The sequence below is a fragment of the Hordeum vulgare genome, chromosome 2H (genome assembly GCF_904849725.1).
Source record: "Hordeum vulgare subsp. vulgare chromosome 2H, MorexV3_pseudomolecules_assembly, whole genome shotgun sequence".
Classification (NCBI taxonomy): Eukaryota; Viridiplantae; Streptophyta; class Magnoliopsida; order Poales; family Poaceae; genus Hordeum; species Hordeum vulgare.
In genome coordinates, this window is record NC_058519.1 from 650,214,702 (window position 1) to 650,227,905 (window position 13,204).

General features: G+C 46.6%; 1 long non-coding RNA gene across 1 annotated transcript; it reads left to right on the top strand.

Annotated features, from left to right (window-relative positions):
- Window positions 1–8,006: 8,006 nt before the first annotated feature.
- Window positions 8,007–8,741, top strand: LOC123428394. The gene is made up of 3 exons (XR_006622540.1): window positions 8,007–8,119; window positions 8,266–8,587; window positions 8,669–8,741. It is a non-coding gene; the product is annotated as an uncharacterized LOC123428394 (long non-coding RNA).
- The last annotated feature ends 4,463 nt before the right edge of the window (window positions 8,742–13,204 follow it).

The following is a 13,204-nucleotide window of genomic DNA, read 5'->3' on the forward strand; positions in this document are numbered from 1 at the left end:
AAACTCCAATGCATGCAATCTATTGAGCCAAGCATACTTGGGAACCCGCGAGCTTTTTTCGTCGGAGGAATGGCGCACTCGAGGGGCGATGACGACAAGAGGAGGTGGAGGAAGCAGCGGCGGCGCACAGGGATAGGTCGGGGAGCGCCGTCTCGTTGCCGGAGTAAATGGGGAGGTACGGGTGGCGGCGCCAGCGGTTGGTGGAAGTCACAACGAGTCATCGTTGTCCAGTGCGGGAGCGGGCGCACGAAATAAGTGGTGCGCGATTCCGTTTTGCTCCCTGGCTGAACCAACTATAGCGCACGCGTGTTTTTTAGCATCCGCTTGAGCGCCCGGAATGGCTGCGTGCGCGCAAAAATGTCAATTTTTCCGGCACGGCGCTAAAATCGCGCGTCTGTTGGAGATGCTCTTAATCTATGTACATATGTTCGCTTGCGTTAAAAAAAGATTGGGGGGGGGGGCTAACCGTAGCGCCGCCGGGGCTAGCCTCCCGCTCCTCCCCCTCCTCTCGCGCCGTCGGTGCGTGCCAGCGGGCAAAGCCTGGTCGATGGCGGTGGCGCTCGAGTGCAGGGCGTGCCGACACGGTGGCGGGCGTCTGGCAGCGGTGTTGCGGATGCGTGGCCCAATGCGGTGGGCTGTGAGGTGGTGGTGCCCGTCGAGGCCGCGACGGACCGATCTGGATCGCACGGATCCAGGCGGCGAATGGACCGGTGGCCGTCGGTGGTCCCTCCTGCTGCTCTTGGAGGTCTCCTCATGCCTCCTTGGGTGCGTGAGGAGGTGGCTGCACATATGCGGGAATTGTGGCGGCGTGCTTGTTCAGATCTGGCGACAGGATCGGGCTGGGCGGCGTGGGTTGGGTAGCGGCCTGGCGTGGCTGTTGCTTCGGCCGTGGACGATGGCGGGTGGAGGCCGGCACATGCGGCTGCCTCCCGGTGGCGAGGCGGCTGCACGGTGGTTTGGCGGTTCTGCCCACGATGACGGACGACTTCTACTCCAGCGTCGGCTCGTCTACGGGCGGACCGTGTTGACCTCCGCTCCACTCTCTCGTCATGTGCTTGCTACGTGCGTCGAAGGGTTGGTTCCTCTCCCAGTTGCGGTCCATCTCTCGTCTCGCGTTCGGAGTAGCAGGCCTGAGCTCGTCTCGCGCCCGATGTTGCAGGACCAAGCTCGCCCCACGACCGATGCAGCAGGACGGATCGATGGAGGCCATTTCTGGACGGCCTTTGGGTCTCGGTGCTGGGGCGGCCCAGGGGTGCGAAAGGAGGGGCCTTTCCACTCACCTCTTTAGTTAGGGCAGCGACGGATCTCGGGTGTGGTGGTGTCTAGGTTTTGGATGCCGGGGCGGCGATCTTGGTGGTGGTAGCGCGGTGCTCTTGGGCAGATGGCCATGGCCGTGTTGCTCGGTGTTGCCCGGTGGCCATGGCTGTGTGAGGGTTGTGGTAGCCAGGGTGTGGCTTTCGGTGGCGGTGAGTATGTGCCGAGATGAAAATCTATTCTATCTTCGGAAGGACCGACGAGTGCGAAGCTCGTTCCCTTCTTGAAGGCGCCGTCACGGCTCTTATTGCCCGTTGTGTTGCTCGAGTGGAAATTCTGATCTTCAGATTGGACGGTGGCGGCGCTCCCATATCTCAACCTTCCCGAAGGCACCGCCTTGAAGCTTACGGTTCGTCATATGCGGATTCATCTCTTCGCGATGATGTGTTTCTGTTGAGGTACCCGGTTGCTCTTGTAGTGCTAGGGATGGTGTTACTGCGCTTAACGCCTATGTGTCCTGTCTTGAATGTGTGCGTGTGTTACGGTGGCATGCGTCTATATCAGGTTGCTGGTGATGGTTACTTTATATACAAAACAGGGCGAAAGCCTTTTTCGTAAATACATGTGTTGCCTACTGTAATTACATCTGCCTTGTTCTAGTAGGGTTTGAATTTCAAAATTCATTTGAATTTTTTATACGGTAAATCTCCCGTATTTCCGCCCAAATTTGGCAGCTAGGCCTTGCCTTAGCTTTTGTTTACGACCATTTTGATATTGACATACATGACCTTGAATCAGTCCAAAATACCACCATGACCATACATAATTAATATTCCACAAAGTAACTGTCTTAGCTTCAAACAAAATTTAGAGAGATACACGCAATCATTTTGTTCTTTCTGTTCCATATTTTCCTTCCAGGTCGATATCATGGTTCACTCAGTCTTAACAAGAACAGTCAAGGTTCGTTGTTCAACGATTGGTAGAGGCGGAGAAGAGAAATCAACGAAGAAGCCAGAAACTTGGCCGGCAGGAAAAACATGTCAAGTCAAGTCTCGAGTGCAGTTTAGAATTAGAGCAACTCCAACATGGTAATTCATTTCGTCCGCTCGCGTTCGTTTGGGTCGGCGCGGATACAAAAGTCGGTCCAACGCGTCGACTCAAACGGACGCGCGTCTGCTTTTCGTCTGCGGGCGACCCATTCTCGATTCATTTTTGAGCCGGATTTGCGTCGACGCGGACATGAGACGGACGCACGCGCGCTCGCCTTCTCCTCCCCCTCGGGCCCGCTGATCGGTGGCACATTGGCCTCCTCCCATCCAATAGCAACCCTCGCCCCCTTCGTCGCCGACGCCACCGCCCATTTTTTTCGGTGACTCCGGCAGCTGCCGGCGCCGCAACATCCGCTCAGCAACACCGCCTCCTCCCACGTCGCCTGCCACCGACGTCTTGCCAACGGGGAACCGACTGCTTCCCACCCCCGCTCCCCCCCGACATAGCCGCGACCGCGACCAAGGAGCCGCCTCGCCGCCTCGGCCAGATCCTCACCGGCCCGTTCGTCGGACGCCGACAGGGCAACTAGCTGGTCCGTCCACGCCGCGAATCCTTTCGCCGGCTGTCTCCTTCGTCGACGCCCGCAAGTTGTTTGACAGTTTGTCAAGGTACAAAATGGACACCGCCGACGAATTCTTTTTTCACAATTTCCTTTGCGACTCCGACGATTCGTCGTCCGATGACGAGGAGGAGATATTGGCTGCCGTGTTGGTCCATCACCACCTCAACAGCCAACGGCCGTTGTTCCGTGGCTCCATTCCGGGCCACCTTCCGACGTTAAATCGCAACGGAGAGAGCGAGCATCTCCTTCTTCGGAAGGACTACTTTGATACAACAAATTCATTGTTCAAACATCACAAATTCCGCTGCCGTTTCCGTATAAGTAGGTATCTTTTCAACCGTATTAGAGAGGGGGTGGTCGGCTACGATGACTATTTCGAGTGCAAAGAGGATGCCATTGGAAAGATTGGTTTCCCCTCTTATCAGAAATGCACTGCCGCCATCCGAATGCTTGCATATGGAGGGCCAGATGATCTCATTGACGAGTACGTCCGTATGAGCGAGTCTACATGCCCAGAGTCCATGTATAAGTTCTGCAAGGCTGTTATTGCTGTGTTTGGCCGTGAGTACTTGAGAGAGCCGACTCGTGAAGATACAACCCGTTTGTTGGCGATGAATGCCAGCAGGGGCTTTCCAGGGATGCTTGACAGCATAGACTGCATGCACTAGGAGTGGAAGAACTGCCCTTCTGCTTGGCAAGGGCAGTATAAGGGCCATGTCAAGGCTTGCACTGTCATACTAGAGGCCGTGGCGTCTCAAGATCTCTGGATCTGGCACTCTTTCTTTGGCATAGCCGGATCACACAATGTTATCAACGTGCTTCAGCGTTCCCCAGTGTTTGCTACGCTTGCCGAAGGCAACAGCCCACCGGTGAACTTTACCATCAACGGCCACAACTACGACAAATGATACTACATGGGTGACGGTATCTATCCTCAGTGGACCACTATTGTCAAGACAATCCCCAACCCTGTCGGAGAGAAGAGGAAAAGATTTGTCCAAGAGCAAGAGAGTGCTAGGAAGGATGTCGAGCGTGCTTTGGTGTTTTGCAATCTCGATGGGGCATCGTTCAATATCCTCCTAATACTTGGAGCATGCAGAAACTATGGGAGGTGATGACTGCTTGTGTGATCATGCACAATATGATCGTAGAAGACGAGCGCTCGAAACATCTGTACGATCAAGGGTTTTCAGTTTCAGGGTGAGAATGTTGTGCCTGAGCATGGAGGAGCGGCAACGTTTGAACAGTTCATCCAATTTCATCATGACATGCGTGATTGAAAAACTCACGTGCAACTGCAAAATGATTTGGTTGAGCATATGTGGACTCATGTTGACAACCAACATATGTATCTTCTTTATTCGGCTTGCAAAACTATGTGAGATATTTTTACTTTTATTCGGCTTGTAAAACTATGCTATTTTATTCGATTGAAACTATGTTATTTGACTATATGTTTGAATGCAAAAGCAATGCAAAAATGAGCTATTTGTTTAAATAGGACGGCCATACGGTCACGTCGGCACATATATGTCAGCACGTTGGACGCAGTGCCGACTCAAATCTAAAACAGAACGGACGCCGGACGGGCGGCTGACCCAAACGGACAAAAGCGGACAAAATCGCCGTCCGTTTGGGTCGACCCGTTTGGAGTCGCTCTTACGATATTTGTCTTTTGCATGCTCATAGTCTTGAACTTGTTAGCTAAAACGAGATCAACGAGACACGAGAGATACGGATTTTTACGTGGAAACCCTTACAGGAGAAAACCACGGACGTACGAAGGCGCAATCACTATGAGGGTGGAGTATTACAAGCACGAGACGACATACCGTCTTTAGGTGTGACTACATGGAGTATATATGAGTTGTACTCGTACGCGTCGGTACCAACGCAAAGGCCCACACCGTTTGTACTACGTCTAGTCCAATACGGTAGAATTTGGATCACAATTTAACAATCTCCACCTTGAGCCAAATTCCCTCCAGTAGTCGAAGAAAGTGAATAACTCCATCCAAATCAGCATAAACACCTTGTGCATCAAAGTCCATAGGACTAGTGAGAAATACCAACTAAGACTGAGCAAAGCTCAAACTTATTGGTAGGAACTGGCTTTGTCATCATATCAGCTGGATTATCATGAGTACTTATCTTGCATACCTTCAAATCACCTTTAGCAACAACATCTCGAACATAGTGAAATCTTGTTGGAATTATGCCCTAGAGGCAATAATAAATATAGTTATTATTATAATTCCTGTATGAAGATAATCGTTTATTATCCATGCTATAATTGTATTGAATGAAGACTCATTTACATGTGTGAATACATAGACAAAACACTGTCCCTAGCAAGCCTCTAGTTGGTTAGCCAGTTGATCAAAGATAGTCAGTGTCTTCTGATTATGAACAAGGTGTTGTTGCTTGATAACTGGATCACGTCATTAGGAGAATCACGTGATGAACTAGACCCAAAATAATAGACGTAGCATGTTGATCGTGTCATTTTGTTGCTACTGTTTTCTGCGTGTCAAGTATTTGTTCCTATGACCATGAGATCATATGACTCACTAACACCGGAGGAATACTTTGTGTGTATCAAATGTCGCAACGTAACTGGGTGACTATAAAGATGCTCTACAGGTATCTCCGAAGGTGTTCGTTGAGTTAGTATGGATCAAGACTGGGATTTGTCACTCCGTGTGACGGAGAGGTATCTCGGGGCCCACTCGGTAATACAACATCACACACAAGCCTTGCAAGCAATGTGACTTAGTGTAAGTTGCGGGATCTTGTATTACGGAACGAGTAAAGAGACTTGCCGGTAAACGAGATTGAAATAGGTATGCGGATACTGACGATCGAATCTCGGGTAAGTAACATACCGAACGACAAAGGGAATGACATACGGGGTTATATGAATCCTTGACACTGAGGTTCAAACGATAAGATCTTCGTAGAATATGTAGGATCCAATATGGGCATCCAGGTCCCGCTATTGGATATTGACTGAGGAGTCTCTCGGGTCATGTCTACATAGTTCTCGAACCCGCAGGGTCTGCACACTTAAGGTTCGACGTTGTTTTATGCGTATTTGAGTTATATGGTTGGTTACCGAATGTTGTTCGGAGTCCCGGATGAGATCACGGACGTCACGAGGGTTTCCGGAATGGTCCGGAAACGAAGATTGATATATAGGATGACCTCATTTGATTACCGGAAGGTTTTCGGAGTTACCGGGAATGACGAATGGGTTCCGGGAGTTCACCGGGGGGGGGGGGGCAACCCACCCCGGGGAAGCCCATAGGCCTTGAGGGTGGCGCACCAGCCCTTAGTGGGCTGGTGGGACAGCCCAAAAGGGCCCTATGCGCATTGGAAGAAAAATCAAAGAGAAAAAAAAGGAGGAGGTGGGAAAGGAAAGAAGGACTCCACCCACCAAACCAAGTAGGACTCGGTTTGGGGGGGGAGTCCTTCCCCCCTTTGGCTCGGCCGACCCCCTTGGGGCTCCTTGAGCCCCAAGGCAAGGTCCCCCCTCTCCCACCTATATATACGGAGGTTTTAGGGCTGATTTGAGACGACTTTTCCACGGCAGCCCGACCACATACCTCCACGGTTTTTCCTCTAGATCGCGTTTCTGCGGATCTCGGGCGGAGCCCTGCTGAGACGAGATCATCACCAACCTCCGGAGCGCCGTCACGCTGCCGGAGAACTCTTCTACCTCTCCATCTCTCTTGCTGGATCAAGAAGGCCGAGATCATCGTCGAGCTGTACGTGTGCTGAACGCGGAGGTGCCGTCCGTTCGGCACTAGATCGTGGGACTGATCGCGGGATTGTTCGCGGGGCGGATCGAGGGACGTGAGGACGTTCCACTACATCAACCGCGTTCACTAACGCTTCTGCTGTACGGTCTACAAGGGTACGTAGATCACTCATCCCCTCTCGTAGATGGACATCACCATGATAGGTCTTCGTGTGCGTAGGAAATTTTTTGTTTCCCATGCGACGTTCCCATCAATCTGACATCAATGTGCTTTGTTCTCTCATGATACATTGGATTCTTTGTAAGATGTATAGCACTTTGACTGTCGGAAAATATGGTAGGGCAAGATGAGTCTCCGCAAAGCTCAGTGTACAAACCTCTCAACCAGATAGCTTCTTTGCATGCCTCAGAAATAACCATATACTCAGCATCAGTAGTGGAGCAAGCCAGAATAGACTGCAAAGTTGCTCTCCAACTCACAGCACAACCACCAATGGTGAAAACATAATCTGTGAGCGATCTTCTCTTATCCAAATCACCAGCAAAATCAGAATCAACAAAACCAACAAGTCCATCTCCAGTATTCTCAAACTGTAAATAAGCATTAGAAGTACCTTGCAGGTATCTGAAAATCCACTGAACTGCTTTCCATTGCTCTTTTTCAGGATTAGCCATGTATCTACTAACAACACTCGGTGCATAAGATAAATCCGGACGTGAACAAACCATGACATACATAAGTGAACCAACTGCACTCGAATATGGAACTCTAGACATGTACTCAATATCTGCATGTGACTCAGGACATAAGGCTGATGATAATTTAAAGTGTGCAGCTAACGGAGTATTTACTGGCTTGGCATTATGCATATTAAAACGACGAAGAACTTTATTAATATATCCCTTCTGACTGAGATATAGTTTTCCAGACGGTCTATCTCTGGATATTTTCATGCCAAATATTTTCTTTGCTGCGTCCAAATCCTTCATCTCAATTACTCAATTGCTTTTTTAGTTCATCAATCTCTAACATGCTGTTTGCATCAATTAACATATCATCAACATAAAGGAGCAAATAAATAGCTGAACCATTGACAGTTTGCAAATAAACACAGCTATCATAATTAGACCGATTGAAACCTTGAGGTAGCATAAAGGTGTCAAATCTCTTATACCATTGTCGAGGGGATTGCTTCAATCCATAAAGAGATTTCTTTAACTTACAGACAAGCTTTTCTTTTCCAGAAAGTTGTGTAAGCTTTGCTTTATTCTGTTTGTGACTGTTGTCTTGGCTAATCCTAGCAGTTTTTTAATGTTACCTCATTATTTTTTTAGCAAGGCTTTTGGTCTCAGCTGGCAATTCCTTGAGTGTGCTTATAGAAAAGGAGAGACAAGTTTGAGACAATGCAATCTTGTCTCTTGTCTCTTATAAAAATGGAGAGAGAAGTTTGCCAGACTGAAACAGATACATCAAACTTGCCTCTTGACAGGTATCCCTCCGTCCCGAATTACTTGTCTTAGAATTGTTTAGATAGAAATGTATCTAGACATGCTGTAGTGTTAGATACATCCGTACCTAGATAAATCTAAGATAAATAATTTAAGACGGAGGTAATATTATTTATTCGTCACACAGAGGTAGGTCTAAAGCACTATTCTGGATAAACCTGGATTCAGCTCCTCTGACGTGCTGTGAGGCACGACACAGCTGCCGTGCCTCCTTTGGCTAGACCAGCAGGGCGCGAATGGGGCATTAAAAATTGAAAGGCTAACTAGCCAGCAGGCCAGTCATTGCCGTCTGATGTAAACTGAACACAACACAACACAACACAAAACAGAACCAGCAAACTGAAAGAAACGGGCAAATTTGACAATTGTAGCGATTGAAGTGGCTGGTGGAGCACTCGTCTGTCATCTCTTGGAAGAATGGAATGAATTAAGTTCACCTTATGACCCAGGTAACTGCTCTAGTATTATAAATTAAACTGCTTATTTTTCTTTTGTTAAAGCAAAAGCTGATCAATTCTCTTTGGTGGCAGCATCTGAATGCTCATCTGTTCTGCCTTTTGAGTGCAATCAAGTACAGTGGATAAGGCATGCATTCTCCGGCTAGAGGATCAAAGAATCCAGGTGCAATACTCCCTTCATGGTTGGGCTAATAGGCTATCCTTTGTTACTGTACAATTAGATCCACTAGCGTTTAATGTACCTTGTAGTGCCGAGGCAACGCACTGAATGTTGTGCAGTAATTTGAACCCCAACATTACAAAGTTAATACTGGTGATCCCTGAATTTCATATAAAAAGAAACTTTACAGCTGTTTGCAAGATCTAACAACATAACTCTTTGATAAAAAATACTCTATATAAAACTGAGAAGAAACAGAGGTTTCACACATCAAACTAATGATACAAGAGTTCACACATCTCATTAATGATACAAGAGTTATATTGCATAGAAGTACATATTTGTGTAGTACTCCCTCCGTTCGTAAATACAAGTCTGTTTAAAGATTTTAAAAGGGAACTACATACGGAACAAAATGAGTGAAGCTACACTCTAAAGTATATATATATATATACATCCGTATGTAGTCCTCTAGTGGAACCTCTATAAAGACTTATATTTAGGAACGACGGTGTTAAATTGTGATCCAAATTCTAACGTATTGGACTAGACGTAGTACAAACGGTGTGGGCCTTTGCGTTGATACCAACGCATACGAGTACAACTCGTTTACTTGTCCTCCAAGGACTCTCATGTATTGCCCCTCATATATACTCCACGTAGTCGCACCTAAAGATGGCATGTCGTCTCGTGCTTGTAATACTCCACCCTCATAGTGATTGCGCCTTTGTGCGTCCGTGGTTTTCTCCCGCAAGGGTTTCCACCTAAAAATCCGTGTCTCTCATGTCTCGTTGATCTCGTTTTATCTAACAAGTGGTATACAGAGCTGAGGTTCTACATATACGAGATTCGATTGAGAAGAGAGCTAGGGTTCGGCGTCGCGTGTGCCGCCGCCGACGCGTCGTGTCGATCCGAAGCCGGATCGATTAGAGAAGCCGAGTTCGACGGGATCTTTCCGTTGCGCGCCGCAGCATATATCTGCGGTCCCAAGGCCGCAATCCAAAGACAAGAAGCAGTCTTGCAGGTATTGCAAGAGAGATGGGCATGACATCTCTGAATGTTTCAAGTTGCATAACAAGGAAAAGAGAAATGGTACGTATAAATCGAAAGGTAACAAACAAGGTGAAAATTCTGCTAATGTTGCTCGTGATGATAGTTTCGATGATGCTCTTGTTGTTATTGCTGGATGTGCTGAGACCAATGATGAGTGGGTACTTGACAGTGCGTGTATTTTTCATATGTGCCTGCATAGAGATTGTTTTACTACTTTTGATTCTACTACTGCCGTTGGTTCCGTTTTGGGTTTTGATAATTCACCATGCAAGATTGAATGCATTGGTTCCATTCGAATCAAGATGTTTGATGGCACAATCAGAACTTTGACAGATGTTCGGTATATTCCGAAGATGAAGAGAAATATTATCTCTGTGAGTGCCCTTGATGCAAAGGAGTACAAGTATTCAGGTGGAGATAGCGTTTTGAAGGTCACCAAAGGTTCTCTCATTGTGATGAAAGGTGACTTAAGTTCGACCAATGGTCTTTATTACCTTCGAGGTTCTACCGTTTCAGGTAACGCTACTCCGGTTATTTTAAAGAATTTTGATTGTGATGCTTCTAACCTTTGGCATATGCGTCTTGGACATATGAGTGAACTTGGTTTGGCAGAGTTAAATAAGAGAGGTCTTCTTAAAGGATATCAAACTGGTAAATTGAAATTTTGTGAGCATTGTATCTTCGGCAAGCACAAGAGGGTGAAGTTCAACACTTCGACTCATACAACTGAAGGTATTCTTGATTATGTCCATTCTGATTTATGGGGACCATCTCGCAAAAAGTCACTAGGTGGTGCTAGTTACATGTTGACTATTATTGATGATTATTCGAGAAAGGTTTGGCTTTATTTCTTGAAGCATAAATGGCAAGCTTTCTCAGCTTTTAAGGAGTGGAAGATTATGATTGAGAGACAAACTGAAAGGAAGGTAAAAATACTTCGCACTGATAATGGTATGGAATTCTGTTCTAAGCAATTTTGGAATTATGGCAAGTCTGAAGGCATTGTCAGACACCACAACGTTCCTTATACTCCTCAACAAAACAGTGTTGCTGAGCGTATGAACAGGTTTGCATAGACGTTTTTGGGCTGAGGCCGCTTCCACTGCTTGTTATCTCATCAACCGTTCACCATCTATTCCTCTTAATAAGAAAACTCCAATTAAGGTATGGTCTGGTTCACCTGCTGATTATTCACACTTGAGAGTTTTTAGTTGCACTGCTTATGCTCATGTTGATAATGGAAAGTTGGAGCCTAGGGCTGTTAAGTACATCTTTCTTGGTTATAAATCTGGTGCTAAAGGTTATAAATATGGTGTTAAAGGTTTTAAATTGTGGAATCCTGAAACACAAAAGATGTTATTAGCAGGAACGTTATCTCTAATGAATTTGTTATGTTACATGATGTTGCATCTACTAATGTTCCAATTGAGAGTGAACAACAGCCTACTGTTCAGCAGCCTACTGTTCAGGTGGAGCATGCTATCGATTCAGCTGATACTTCTAATAAGGAAAATGTTGATGCACATGATGAATCCGTCTTTGATGATGAACATCTCACTCCAAATCAGCCTATTGTTCATCCCCGGTTTTTTGCACGAACCAGGACTAAAGGTCCTAACAAAACCCGAGACTAATGCCCGCCGAGGCCCGACCAGCGTCCTGGCACTCGAACTGGAATTGATGCACGCATTAGTCCCGGTTCGTAAGTCAACCGGAACTAATGCTTTTATCAGGCCAGGACCAAAACTCTATTTTCTACTAGTGCAAGTGCATATGGTAAGCACTTTGGACTAAAAAAATGCATGTTTTATTTCGGTGCCACCGGGTTAAATATGCTCCTTCTGAACTCCTCATCCCATGTCCCATTCACTGGTCTATTAGATCACATAAGAATCTGAAAGGCATCTAGAAGACCAATTTTAATGGGGCCGACGTGGTAGCCTTTTTCGGTCAAGTTACACTATAGAACAGTGGAAACATTTGGCAATGATAGTTTTTTTTGTAACCTCTTCTTTTCTTAATTTTATACATGCAATTTTTTTTCAATATTTTTCAGTAGAAGCTTTGTTACTCGTTGGGACTCATCATCATTTCTGGCCATGTAGTTCTCCACGGGCCGGCCTCCACCTTTTTCCTTTCCTTATTTGTTCTAGGTCTTCCTTTTTTCTTTGTTTCAATCCTTTGATAGAAAGAATCTTAAAAACATATATAAATTGGAAGAATATTATGTAAGGACGCGAGCTGGGACTTTGTATAAGGGCAGTCATCTGCGTCGGCGCGCTGGTCAAAACTTTCGGCCAGCCACGCACAGGCCGTCCGATCCGTCAGCTGCACGCGGGCCGCATCGTTAGATCTTCGTGCAACAAAATTTCTCGACACAATAAATTTTGTCCATGATGCAGCAATTTTCGTCCACGGTTGCAACAAAAACATAGTTGTATCAAAAAATATCAACGCGGTCATAACAAAAAAAGAAGCTGATGATGCATGGTAGCAAAATAAAATAAGGTTTGTAGCAAAACAATCCGATGAACTCGGGTTGCAACTCTGATGAACGTGTATGCAACTTTTTTAGTGAACGGTTGCAGCAAAAAATGATACCGGTTATAGCAAAAATTAACACGGTTGTAGCAAAAAAACATCGGTTGTAACAAAAAATCCAACGAACTGAAGTTGCAACCAAACGTATATGCACTTTTTTTTAATGAACAAATGTAGCTAATTTAGACACGGTTATAGCAAATTTAAACGATCACCACAGAAAAAATGTTGCATGGCCATACGCACGGGTCGCATGGGTAGCGAGCGACCGACGCGTTGCTTCCGCCAGCGTGCCGAAGGAAAACGTTTCCTTTTGTATAACGCTGGAACGGTGCAGCGCTGGTGGGTTGCCCGTAGTTTCGGATTTTACGTAAGGGGGTGACGTGGGACTTATTTTTTCAAGGCAACACCAATTCTCATTAACTAGGACAACGTGAGGGCAAATCCCCCTCAACACAAACTGCCACTTGGGCACGAACAATGTTCCCCCACTCCTCGAAGTGGTTTGTTACATACGTACGACCCATACAAGCTAGTTGATGCGCAACACCATTGGCTTCGCGACGACAAAGCGAAATCTTCTGTTGGGAGAACCAGATCTTCAGTTGGTATTTCATGTCCTCTATGACCGCAACATACGCTGATGCATCCGCACGAGTGAGATCCATAGCCTCCATCAATAGCGTGCTATCAGTCTCAAAGATCACCTGCACCACTCCCAGTTCCGCCGCCATTGTTATTGCATGTGAGAGGGCATATATCTCAGCAGCGAAAGCATCCTCGGCCTGTGCCTGGCGACCCGCCCGAGCAGCTAAAACTTCTCCGTTTCTATCTCTAGCGACAACACCCCAGCT